This window comes from Heloderma suspectum, chromosome 5 (assembly GCF_057233095.1).
Source record: "Heloderma suspectum isolate Gila_16-S chromosome 5, 16-S_ref, whole genome shotgun sequence".
Taxonomy (NCBI): Eukaryota; Metazoa; Chordata; class Lepidosauria; order Squamata; family Helodermatidae; genus Heloderma; species Heloderma suspectum.
The window spans coordinates 39,943,000-39,956,323 of NC_139462.1; positions in this window are offsets into that span (position 1 = coordinate 39,943,000).

The following is a 13,324-nucleotide window of genomic DNA, read 5'->3' on the forward strand; positions in this document are numbered from 1 at the left end:
ATCGTAGGGGATTGGAATGCTAAAGCAGGAAGTCAAGAAATCACCGGGATAACAGGCAAGCATGGCCTTGGTGTACAAAATGAAGCAGGACAAAGGCTAATAGAGTTTTGCCAAGAGAACACGCTGATCATAGCAAACACTATTTTCCAACAGCACAAGAGGCGACTCTACACATGGACATCACCAGATAGTCAATACCGAAATCAGATTGATTATGTCCTTTGCAGCCAAAGATGGAGATGCTCTATACAGTCAGTAAAAACAAGACCTGGAGCTGACTGTGGCTCAGTTCATTAGCTGCTTCTTGCAAAATTTTGGCTGAAATTGAAGAACGTAGGGAAAACCACTAAACCATTCAGGTATGACCTAAATCATATCCCTTATGAATATACAGTGGAGGTGAGGAATAGATTTCAGGGATTAGACCTGATAGACAGAGGGCCTGAGGAACTATGGACGGAGGTCCGTAACATTGTTCAGGAGGTAGCAACTCAATCCATCCCAAAGAAGAAGAAATGCAAGAAAAAAGCAAAGTGGCTGTCTGATGAGGCTTTACAAGTAGCTGAGGAAAGAAGGGAAGCGAAAAGCAAGGGAGAAAGGGGAAGATATACCCAACTGAATGCAGAGTTCCAGAGAATAGCAAGGAGAGACAAGAATGCCTTCTGAAATGAACAATGCAAAGAAATCAAGGAAAACAACAGAATGGGAAAGACTAGAGATCTCTTCAAGAAAATCGGAGATCTCAAGGAAACGTTTTTTGCAAAGATGGGCATGATAAAGGACAAAGAAGGCAGGGACCTAACAGAAGCAGATGAGATTAAGAAGAGGTGGCAAGAATACACAGAAGAACTATACAGGAAAGATCTTAATGTCCCTGATAGCCATGATAGTGTGGTCACTGAACTTGAGCTGGACATCCTAGAGAGTGAAGTCAAGTGGGCCTTAGGAAACATTACTAACAACAAAGCTAGTGGAGATGACAGTATTCCAGCTGAGCTATTTGAGATCCTAAAAGATAATGCTGTTAAAGTGCTGCACTCAATATGCCAACAAATTTGGAACACTCAACAATGGCCGCAAGACTGGAAAAGGTCAGTTTACATTCCAATTCCAAAGAAGGGCAATGCCAAAGAGTGTTCAAACTACTGTACAATTGCGTAGGGATGTACGAAAGTGACTTACCTTTCGCAGATTATGTTGATGGTGGTGGGGAGGCGTTCCGTCCCTCCCCCCGGAATCCTGACTGGGGGGGAGGCGCTCCATTCCTCCCCCCAGAATTCTCGAACGGCCAGCTGAGCTCTGCGGCAGCTCCGCGGAGCAGCCGGCCCGAGCCGGCCAGGCCAGAGCCATCCGCAGCCGGATTTCTGGCCACGGAGGGCTCTGGGTAAAACAAATAAACAAACACACACAGAAAACCTGCATTCCTTCTTTTTGGCCATCTTAATCTACGTAAATATTTACATAGACTATGATGGCGAAAATAAAGGGGAATGCAAATAGCGTAGCGGGCACTATTTGCATCCCTTTTTCATTCACCCTTTTAGCCTATGTAAATCTTTTTACAAGTAAAGTAAAGTTTTTTTTTTTTTAAACCCACCCAGCCATGATATCACGACTTTTTTTCCTTTTTTCCTTTTTTTTAAAACCTAGCCATGATAGGCTACGTAAATCTTTACGTAGCCTCTCACGTCTTTTTTTTTTTTTTTTAACACAAGCCTGGAAATGGTGGCAGTGGTAGCCGGTCGAAAGACTGGCCGCCGCTGGAGCCGCCGCCCGGAACATCTGCCCCAGGTGAGTCTCGTCCTGGGGGGGATCCATGGGGGGGCAGTGGGGGCAGGCCGTTCCGCCATGGAGTTCGGGGGGCCAAATGCACTGGCATTCGGCCTCACCGAGATCCGTGGTGGAATTCTCTGACATCCCTACATTGCGCTCATTTCACATGCCAGCAAGGTTATGCTCAAAATCTTACAAGCTAGGCTTCAGCAGTATGTGAACTGAGAACTACCGGAAGTACAAGCTGGGTTTCGAAGAGGCAGAGGAACTAGAGATCACATCGCCAACATTCACTGGATCATGGAGAAAGCAAGAGAATTCCAGAAAAACTTCTATTTCTGCTTCATTGACTATGCTAAAGCCTTTGATTGTGTGGCTCACAACAAACTGTGGCAAATTCTTAAAGAGATAGGAGTTCCAGACCACCTTACCTGTCTCCTGAGAAACCTGTATGAGGGTCAAGAAGCAACAGTAAGAACCAGACATGGAACAACTGATTGGTTCAAAATTGGGAAAGGAGTACGACAAGGCTGTCTATTGCCGCCCTGCTTATTTAATTTATATGCAGAGTACATAATGAGAAACACCGGGTTGGATGAATCACAGGTCGGAATTAAGATTGCCAGGAGAATTATCAACAACCTCCGATATGCAGACGATACCACCCTAATGGCAGAAAGCGAAGAGGATCTAAAGAGCCCCTTGTTGAGGGTGAAAGAGGAGAGTGCAAAAGCTGGTTTGAAACTCAACATTAAAAAAACGAAGATCATGGCATCTGGCCCCATCACTTCCTGACATATAGAAGGGGAAGAAATGGAAGCAGTGACAGATGTTATTTTCTTGGGCTCCAAGATCACCGCAGATGGTGACTGTAGCCATGAAATTAAAAGATGCTTGCTCCTTGGGAGGAAAGCTATGGCAAACCTAGACAGCATAGTAAGAAGCAGAGACATCACCTTGCTGACAAAGGTTCGTATAATCAAAGCTATGGTTTTCCCAGTAGCAACATATGGCTGTGAGAGCTGGACTATAAGGAAGGCTGAGCGCCGAAGAATCGATGCTTTCGAACTGTGGTGCTGGAGAAGACTCTTACGAGGTCAAATCAGTCAATCTTAAAGGAAATCAACCCTGAGTGCTCATTGGAAGGACAGATACTGAAGCTGAAGCTCAAATATTTTGGCCACCTAATGTGAAGGGAAAACTCCCTGGAAAAGCCCCTGATGCTGGGAAAGACTGAAGGCAAAAGGAGAAGGGGACGGCAGAGGATGAGATGGCTAGATAGCATCACCGATGCAATGAATATGAACTTGAGCACACTCCGGGAGAGAGCACAGGACAGGAAGGCCTGGCGTGCTATGGTCCATGGGGTCATGAAGAGTCGGACACGACTTAATGACTGAACAACAACAATAGCATTGCACCTGCTATGTACCACTAGCTGTCCAGTACCCACTACTCTCAAGATTCCAATGACCTCCTAATGGGTCTTAGCAGACTGTGTAGGAATATATGATATTAGGTGTTACATCTTACCTCCAAATAGTTCCACTTAGCTACCAATAATCCATCTACATTTAACATGAAATACATATCAATTGCTATCCTGGCTCATATCAATGGTTAATTTAATGTAGCATTCTTTTTGTTGACAGTGGCCTGCCAGAGCCTTCCGAGAAATTCCCAAGCAGGGTTATTCATCTCCAATTCTTCCTAAGCCTCTTGAAGTTAAAGCTGTGCTTCTGTAGATTAGTTATACCTTGGGCTGTCATAGAGATTATCTGGCAGGGGTGGGGAACCTCTCTCAGGCTGAATTCAATTTTGGAGAGGCTCGATGGGGCCACATTGCAGTGGTGAGTGGGACTGAAACCAAACAGGGTGGGGCAAAGGCCAAAGCATGGGGGGGAATAATATTTTTTTTAAAAAACAGCATATTGTAGCTTAACAGTCTTACTGCCAGTAACTAAGCCTTAAGAGAAGTATTTCAACCATTGGGTGGGTGGGGGGCTGCACAAAAAATGGGAAACACCAAAGAATTGGTTGTTGGGGGAAAGAGGTCAGGGCCAGGGGAAGGAGGCATGGCCATCTGGGGAACTGCAGAGGGCCATAGTAGGATGTTAGGAGGAGGGCTGGATTTGGCCCCTAGCCCTGAGGTTCCCCACTCCTGTCATAGCGAATTGGGATAGACCAATTCTGCCTTCTCCCAAGTTTAATTTACTAGTGGTGATTCCAACATCTTCTAGCAGTGGGCACTATAGGTTAATTGTGGGTTGTGTGAGAAGTATATTGACCCTGCCACCCAACTGCCTATCATTTATAGTGGATGACACAAATTTTATGAAAAATCTGTTTTCTTATTCACTCACTGCTCATGACATTAAATTAAATTTCCTATTTTTCCTGGTCATCTTTTAAAAACAAGCAAACTATTATATCATAACAAACATAATTCTGAATAATTTCTGAAAATAGGGAAAAATAGGAAAATGATTCTAGTCCTATGCACAATTACTTGGGACTGCACTGCATTTAGTAGGATATAGTTTTGAGTAAACATATATTAGACAAAGATGAAAGGAAGAGTGAACAAAAGTTATTAATCCTATACACGCGCGCGTGCGCGCGCGCACCCACCCACCCACACACACAGGGTTATGTTTGTTTTGTTTTCCTTGATTGTGACCTGATACATCAGTTGCAAATGGATATGTAATGAAGTGATAAAGCAAGGGGACTATCTGGTGTGATGACTTACATTTTTATTTTGTCAAAGCAGAAGGCATGGAAGCTCAACATTTAAAATGCATGGATTGCTCTGTAAGCTTTAAACCTATTAGGACAGGCATACAGCAACTTTGCACACAGATTGCCCCTGAAGTAAGTTTTGATTTTAGGACTAAGCCAAGCTGGCATGCAAGAGCAGTTGCTGTTGATCTTTTATACTAATTTTGGATTAATTGTGATCTACAGTGCTGCGTAAACAGGCTAACCTAGTGCTTCAGCTTCGGCACAGCTAAACATTAATCCTTCTTAATGCTGTAAGTCAACTTTTAGTCTTTAGCAGAATTTACCTTAATCTCTGGCTAGGAAACTGACTTATTTACAAAACATAATCCGAGAGCTCCAGAATCTTCACAAAAATGTGCACAAGAAGTGTTTTACCTATGCAGAATATATATTTCATTAGTGTCCTTTATTAAATCCAACACTTGGAAATATTGATCAAAATGTACTAAGAATTTCTGGAGACATATTTTCTAAATGATCTCTTGTATGGGAAGTTTTTCCAATAAACATCTTTAATTGTTTCAATTTTTGAAACACTTCTTTGCAAAAGATAGATCATAGGGAGATGTGTATAAGGGGGAAAGTGTATAAGGGGGAAATTATTTAAGTGAAGCTGTTAAATAATTGTTGTGCTTAAAGAAATTGTTACTAATGGATGTCACATTAGAGACAGAATTGTCAGTACTGAGAAAACCTGTGAGATTCTGAATCTGATCCATAGTCTAAAACAGCTGATGTGGATTTGTGGAGGCAAGTCAGGGGACCATATAGCCTTTATCCTCCTTAGGGTACAATGGCTTTTCCTGGTTTGTTTTTGGGAACTGTGTGATAAGTTGGTCCTATGTAAAATCCCTGGGCACAATCTACATGGATGGAGTGGGAGTAAGGATTTGCAGGGGATGGGGTTGTGTGCTGATTCTTATTGGCCTATCCTTCTTGGCTTGCTGCATTACATGGTTTTATTGTCAATTGTTGTTGTTGTTGTTCAGTCGTTCAGTCAATATGTTGTCAATATGTGAATGTATACTATCCCAGACATACTGGGGGGAAGCCTCTTGGCTTGCCCATTTTATGCCTTTATTGGGTCACCATACCTCTGTCCTGATTGACGAGTGTATGTCTGAGATAATATTCCAGAACAGGGCTGGACCAAGAAATTTTGCTACCTGAGGCAGAACAGCGAATGGCACCCACTCACCCAAGTCAATGTAGTACTTACTTATTTAAAGTATTTTTATGCCATTTCTCAGCCAAAAAGGCTCCCAGAGCAGCTTACATATAATCAGTTAAATCAGTATATAGGATCCAAACCTAGCCCTGTTATTTTGGCACATGAGCCAGAAAAATTCACGAGCACATCATCCCATCCCTGGCAACAAAAATGAAATAATAACAAATTAAGGGTGCAATCCTAACTAGATAGGCAGCTACCTCCGAACTCGGAGGCGACCGCCTCTCCAAAGCAGGGCAGGAGAAGCACGGAGGGGATTGTTCCCTCTGCGTTTCTCCTGCCCTGCATTTTTGGCTAGACAGCTGATTGCGGCTATCTAGCCGCGGGAGCACAGAGCGGGGAAGGAGGCTGCTGTATGACACATTGGATGTGTCATACAGGCAGCTACACTCTCCCCACCCTGGAATGCCTCCAGCCATTCCCCTTTTTCACTGCTTCATGCTCCTCTTGCAAGCGCAGAGGACAGGGCTGTTCCACGCTGCCTCTGAGGCAGCACAGAAGTGGGGGGAGGTCAGTTCCCAGAAAACACCATATCCTATGGCCATCTAGACACTGTCTAGCGGCCATAGGATTGCTCCCTAAATAACTAATGATTTGTTGCCCATTCAAGACACCACAAGCCTGCTGCCTGTGGCAGCCACCTCAGTCTGCCTAATGGTAGGGCTAGCTCTGTTCCAGAAGTATAATTCACAGGTCTCTAAACCAGGGCTTCATAGGGTCCATGGGGTGGGGGTTGAGGGGAAGGAGAAGCCATATCAAGGGTTGGAAGAAAATGTGGAAAGGCCAATAGCTAGGGAGGAAACTTAGAGAGGATGAGGGTGGAAGAAGAGTTACAGTTTCTGATCATCTCAAGGCTGTGTTGCATGTGGTTGTTAGGTTTAAAGTCTTTGACCACATATGCTATGGGCTTTGTCTTCTACTACACTGACATGCTTTCTCAGGACGGCAGGAGAAACAGATCCAGCTACCGCCACCTCATATGCTTGATAGCTGTAAATCCTTTAGAAATGTACTAGAAGCTTTACCAGGTGCAGAGTGAGCACTTGGGGTCTTTTTATAGAGGGTAGTTATTGAGCCAGCATAATTTGCCATGTTGTATCTTTATTTACGCCTGATTGGCTGCTTTCTACAGCCACAGCTTCATCTGTGGCTGTAGCTGGGAGTCTTTTGATTCTCTTTTAAGGTGTGAATGCTCTTTATGGAATTATTGTTGCAACAAAATCAGGTACGTAATACACGCTTGTCTTTTAAAGTTCTGAAATATATGTTAAAGGTCAAGAAGGTTGCTTGAACAAGCTCCATAAATAGCTTTGATTTTCAGGGAGAGGGAAGTACAATGATTTCTGTTTATGGAGGGTTAAAAAAACATATTTAGGGTTATTATTTTGAACAGCACAATGAAATATGAAGATGTATGTATAAGGCCAAGCTTGTGTCAAAATTCCAAAGCATAACAATAATTGTAGATTATCCTCAGAAAAGCTATGCCTTTAAAGAGAACAGCACTACTGACTATGATAAATTTGCCTAGCTTAGTCTAGTGGAAGTCCATATAACATGGTGGATGAAGGAAAGTGACATCTTGAGTTAAAGAGGCAGATGTAAATGCCTGATCTGTTGTGCACCCAGCAGTCTTCAAGTCATTTTCCCAAGTAATTTTCCTGCTAATGCATGCAGCTGATTGCAGTGCCTTAAAGCAGCACTATCTCATTTCAAATTATTCTCAGTCCTTTATAATATTGTCAATACCTTTAAATGATCAATCAAGACATATACTTTGTGGCATTTAAACTTTATTTTTACACCCTCTTGGCTATGTATATAGGCTAGTACAGATCAAGCATGTTTCCTCCCATTTATAATGAGTATTAGTAGGAGAGTCTTTTATTAAATTGAAAACTTTGGAGCCAGAGTGACATTATTTCTTCGTAATTAGAAAACAAATTCAGTGGTGGTAAGTTTGGCAATTCTAAAGGAAATCAACTCCGACTGCTCATTGGAAGTAGGGATGTCAGAGAATTCCGCGACGGATGTCGGTGAGGCTGAATGCCAGTGCATTCGGCCCCCTGAAATCCATCACAGAACGAAGCCCCCGCCCCCCCACCCCACGAAAGGCGTGCAAAACGGAGCACTTACCTGCTCCCGTCCATGCTGCTTTGTGAATGGCGGCCGTCCTGCGGCTGCCATTCGCTTCCTCCTCTTCATAGCCACGATAGGCTATGTAAATATTTACATAGCCTATCACGGCTAACGCAGGGATGCCATTTGTGTCCCTTATCATGGCGGGGGGGGAACCCAGCGTATGCAAATGGCAGCGGCTGCCGCCATTTGCGTACGCTGGGGTTTTTCCCCCTGCCGTGATAGGCTACGTAAATATTTACATAGCCTATCACGGCTCAATACAGGGACGCAAATGGTGGTGGCTATGACAGCCGCCATTTGCGTCCCTGCAGGGCTGCCCAGTGGCCGGATGTCCAGCTGTGGGTGGCCGGAGCCATCCAGCGGCTCCGCAGCTTGGCCGTGGAGCAGAGCCGGCCGGGCAGGATTCCAGGGGGAGGGATGGAGCGCCTTCCCCCCATCGAGGATTCCGGGCAGAGGGAAGGAGCGCCTCCCTCCCCACTGTGGATTGCCCGGCGCGGAGTCAGGTAGGTGTTTTGTACATCCCTAATTGGAAGGACAGATACTGAAGCTGAAGTTGAAATATTTTGGCCACCTAATGCGAAGAGAAAACTCCCTGGAAAAGACGCTGGGAAAGATTGAAGGCAAAAGGAGAAGGGGACGGCAGAGGATGAGATGGCTAGATAGCATCACCGATGCAATGAATATGAACTTGAGCACACTCCGGGAGAGGGAAGAGGTCAGGAAGGCCTGGCGTGCTATGGTCCATGGGGTCATGAAGAATCGAACATGACTTAACGACTGAACAGCAACAACAAAAGGTTTGGCAAAAATGTTGTTCTCCCAAACCAGTCAGTACATGATAGTCAGTCACAGCTATTTATTTTTTTTCCAAAATGAGAAAAAGTTGGACCATGTGCATATACCATATTCTAGGCAAGATATTATTTGGGAAATTTTAAGCTTCAGATATTTCCCCCCCCCCCAAAAAAAAAAAAAAAAAAAAGGGAAGGCAGCCCTTCCTATCTTTTTGGCCTTCTCAAATATGGAATTATTTTATTTATTATTTTGTGGAAAGAAGAGGTTCCTTTGGTGTATCTGGATGCTGGGAATCAATTCATGTCAAGAAATTAAAATGTTGAATCAATTCACCTCTGTCCAGATGTTAGCAGAAATACCCTGTTAGCATGTTGCTCCTTTGTCAATAGTTCCTAATAGCACTTTAGGATGATCTCGGGACTGGGCATATCCAGGGCATAATAGAGCACATATCTACAGATAGATAGATAGATGATAGATGATAGATAGATAGATAGATAGATAGATACACACACACACACACACTACCTCCTCTTCTTCTCTTCTCTTCTCTCCTTCTTTTGCTTCTCTTATGTACATGGATTGTTGCTTGGTATTTTCCCACCACCCATTTCCACAGAGATCACAGCTGGAGCAGTATAGAGGGGAAAAAAATGAATTGCATTCTTGCTCTGCAGGCTGCTCACTTTAATCACTAAAAATATTACTCCCCTAACCCATCCAAATGTTATTCCCCTAATCAATTTGGCATTTTAGCTTCTATGAGAGTTTTAAGGATTGCTGGGAATTCTGAGAATATGCTGAAAATGGTGAGAGTTCCATGAGACATTCTGTAAACTTCAATGTTGGTCTGAGGGCTGATTGACACAACAAACAACCAGCTCTAGCCACAGCCACATAGTGAATTTAATGCAAATTACAAGGCGCTGCATGGCAAAACAGTCACCTTGTGGCCAGATCAGTTTTTCAGTCAATGATGAAGTCATTTTTTCCATACAGATTTTCAGCTTGCAGTTGCATGGCAAAAGTACACACAGGCATCTGCTTTGCCACAGAACTAGCATTATGGACTCTGAATGTTCCCAGGGCCAAAGCTTGGCTAATTTTGAATTGGCCTTAGGAGTGTGATATAGATGTGAGCTCTCTCAAATTCATGAATGGCCACTGGTACAGAACGTAGTGCTGTTTGGACCACTCAATTTCCCCCCACACTTTTGTTGATGGGGAAAATGTACTCCATTATATGTTTGTCACTAAATTTCTAGTGGAATTTGACAGTTTACCTGAGGAACCGGGAGTGGCTCAATATCTTTGGGATAATGTCTATTTCAAAAGAGAAACTGCCCAATTCTGTGCACTTTGGGAACTGAAGTGCTGAAAATCTGGCTAAAAAATATTTTCTGGCTAGAAAATGGTGGCTAAAGACCTCTGTGTTGCTACATGGAAATTTTGGGTTGCTTTGAAAGGTGATATATTGAACTGAGATATTAAAATATGACACTGCATTTAGTAAATATTGAACAGTATGGAGTTGATATTTATGCTTACTCTAAATCCTTGAGAGGGCACTTGACTACCACATCATGGTGTCATTTCTTTATTGAACAACTTATTATTAAAAAAGTAAAGGGGGATGGATTGTTAAGCAGCAACCACAAAGGAAGATAGGAAGGCAGCCTGCATATTTTATTAAAAAGAAGTGCTGGTCCTCCTGCCATGGTTATTGTGGAAGGCTGCCTATGGCTGGAGACAAAGTAGAAAGTGGCTTCAAAAGATACTTTGAAGTAGCTCTTCTACACAACACTTTTAATCCGCTGTGTCTACTTTTGGTTTCGTCGCAGAATTGAGATCCGACACTACATAGAGAGTGTTTCCTTTTCTGCTTTTCCACCACATAGCCTCTAGGTGGCACTGTGGTAGAGTAGAATAACACAAATACACAAGTGAAAAAAAAGTTTCTTTCACTTTTACAATTAAATACCCCATTTTGCCTCTTCTAAAAAAAACTTGTCAAAAGTACTCTTTAGATATAGAAGTGAAACTAGATGGGCACAATGTCATCTAAGGAACCCATAAACAACCATGAGTAGGGAATGAAGAATGCCTTCTGTAGAAAGCCTTTTGTTTTCCATTTGGTACAAACACACTTCTATTGTCCCACTATCCTCTCTGGAAGGTGGGGAAATGACTTTTCCAGCACAACAGTAAAGCTGGCCTGTGTGTCTACCACTTGTAGTATCTGCAGTGCAGGAACTAAAGCCACCACAGAGACCTTTCAGTGGATGGGCCACAATGAGAAAATATTATGCCCTGAAATAAATTCTTTATTTTTTTAAAAAAGAACTTGTACAAGACTAATCTTTTTAGTTGTCTTCCTGGAATAGAAAAGGGGTAGCTTGATTCCCAAGTTTGTCTCTTATGTACCTACAAATGGCAAAATTATTAGTGCTAATTCTTATTAACATTCAGTAAACCTTTGGGTCCGGGAACATCAGGCCATATATTTAATACTCTTTGAAAAAGGATGATGCTCCCCCATCTCTCAAATGAGGGAGCTTTTGCCTCACCCCCACCAGAATGAAGGAGGACACATTGGAGTACCAGGTGTGATGGGAACTCAGCCAATGAGGGAAGTGGGACCACACCTTATGAGGCAGCCCAGTCCTCTCCTTATCCTCTTTCTGGTCCAGTACAGCATCCCACCCATCCCTCCCAGTACAACAGCAAGGAATTCGAGAGACAGTGTGGTTTATTGGTTAGAGCATTGGACCGTGACTTGGGAGGCCCAGTTCTAGTCCCCAGTTAGCCATAAACTCACTGGGTGACTTTGGGCCAGTCACTGACTCACAGCCTAATTTTACCTCACAGGTTTATGAGGATAAAATGGAGAAGAGGAGGGCTATGTAAGCTGCTTTGGGCTCCTTGCAAGAAGAAAAAGGGTGGGCTATAAATGTAATAATAAATAAAATAAGAATTAGCTAGCTGCCCTCTGAGGGCCAAGTAGGAATTTTTGTATGTTTCTTGATTGGTTGGGGATGCATTTTTTTTGTCTTTCTTTCTTTTGTGGATGAACAGGTCTGTGACTGTATAATTTTAATTATTTGATTTTTTTTTTTTGGCCAGTTCTTTGCTGTGTCAACACTCAGGGTGGTATTTGTTGTAATTTGTCTGATTGGCTTGTTATCCTTGGTCACAGCTGACAAGCAGTGTGAGCACGCAAGGAGGATGAGTTAGCATACCCTGGTGAGCACCCTGAAGTACTTGGAAGGTGAAGGCTACTTGCCCAGGCTACCTTTCACTGCCAACCGGCTCAAAGGGGGAAGGGGGCAACACTTGGCCCCTAGGACTTTAGCTCATTGAATGATGGCCAGTGAGGGTGGGGTGGGGGACCAATCAGGGACCCCTTGGCTCGTCTTCATGTGGGCAGGTGATGAGAGGCACGGATCAGCAAGTTATTTGATCTGCTGCTTTGAGCCACAGTGGTATTGCCCAGCGGGAGGCTGTTGGAGATGTTCCAGCAGCCTCACATAGCGATAGGGTGCCCGCACTTGGCCCTTGTATATTTTAAGCTCATTGCAGATCTTGTTTAATAAAGTTGTGACCCTTAGCCTAAGAATATTGTCTCATGTCTTCCTTGTAGTGATGGAGCAAAGAAAGAATCTGGGGTTTTCCACTTAAAGTTAGGTAAGATATTGTCAATATAGTCTTCAATGATTTACCTCATGCATATTTATGTGCACAGTATCAACAGGATTATAGACAGTTTCTGCTCTTAGATAGCAAACTGAAGCGTAATAGCTGGTCAATGTCTAAACTATATCTCTGTGTTTGTTTGATACTGGCCTTTTCATGATATTATCAGCAGTCATCAAAGTTATTTATTACTGTCATCATACATTTCTGTCACCCATAGCAACTTGGCAGAAAATACATTGTTAGTACAGCTGATGGAAGATTCAGTTTCAGATTTGATAATAATAAACTGAAAGCTTAAATGATATTGTTTGTGCTTAACTGGCAAACTGTTACTTCTCTGATCTTTTTTCAATATGAAATTGTGTATGGCATGATCCAAACAAACTTAAAAATGGACACCTCACTGATTTCAGTTGGGGAGTTTAAACATATGCTGATTTTTTTTTAATCAGTGTGACTTATACTGCTTTACTTAGGTTCGATTTTGCCCCATGCTTTTTGTACATTGGGAATATTTGATCAGATAAGCAGATAACAATAGTAGATGCTTGCAGCTGGCTGAAAAATCTCTCAATGTGCTCTGTGTGCTGTAGGGTTAAAGGCTACAATCCAGAGAACTGGACAATTTGTTTTGGGGTACGCATTGAAATTAGTGGGACTTAAATTAGACATCACTAACAAGTCCCATTGATTTCAGTGGGTTTACTCTAAATTTGAATAAATCTGGATCCAACCTTCTATGTACAGAAGCAGGGCTTTTGGTTTAGAAAATATCCAGCCAAACAAAAACCAGCATACCATTTTGCTGTGGAGGAAGCAGTTTTTAAAGTTTCAGAGTAGTTTCAAATGCAATGTGGAGTATGATGTGAAGTCAGGGTCTCCCCTGGGCATTTGCAAGTCCTT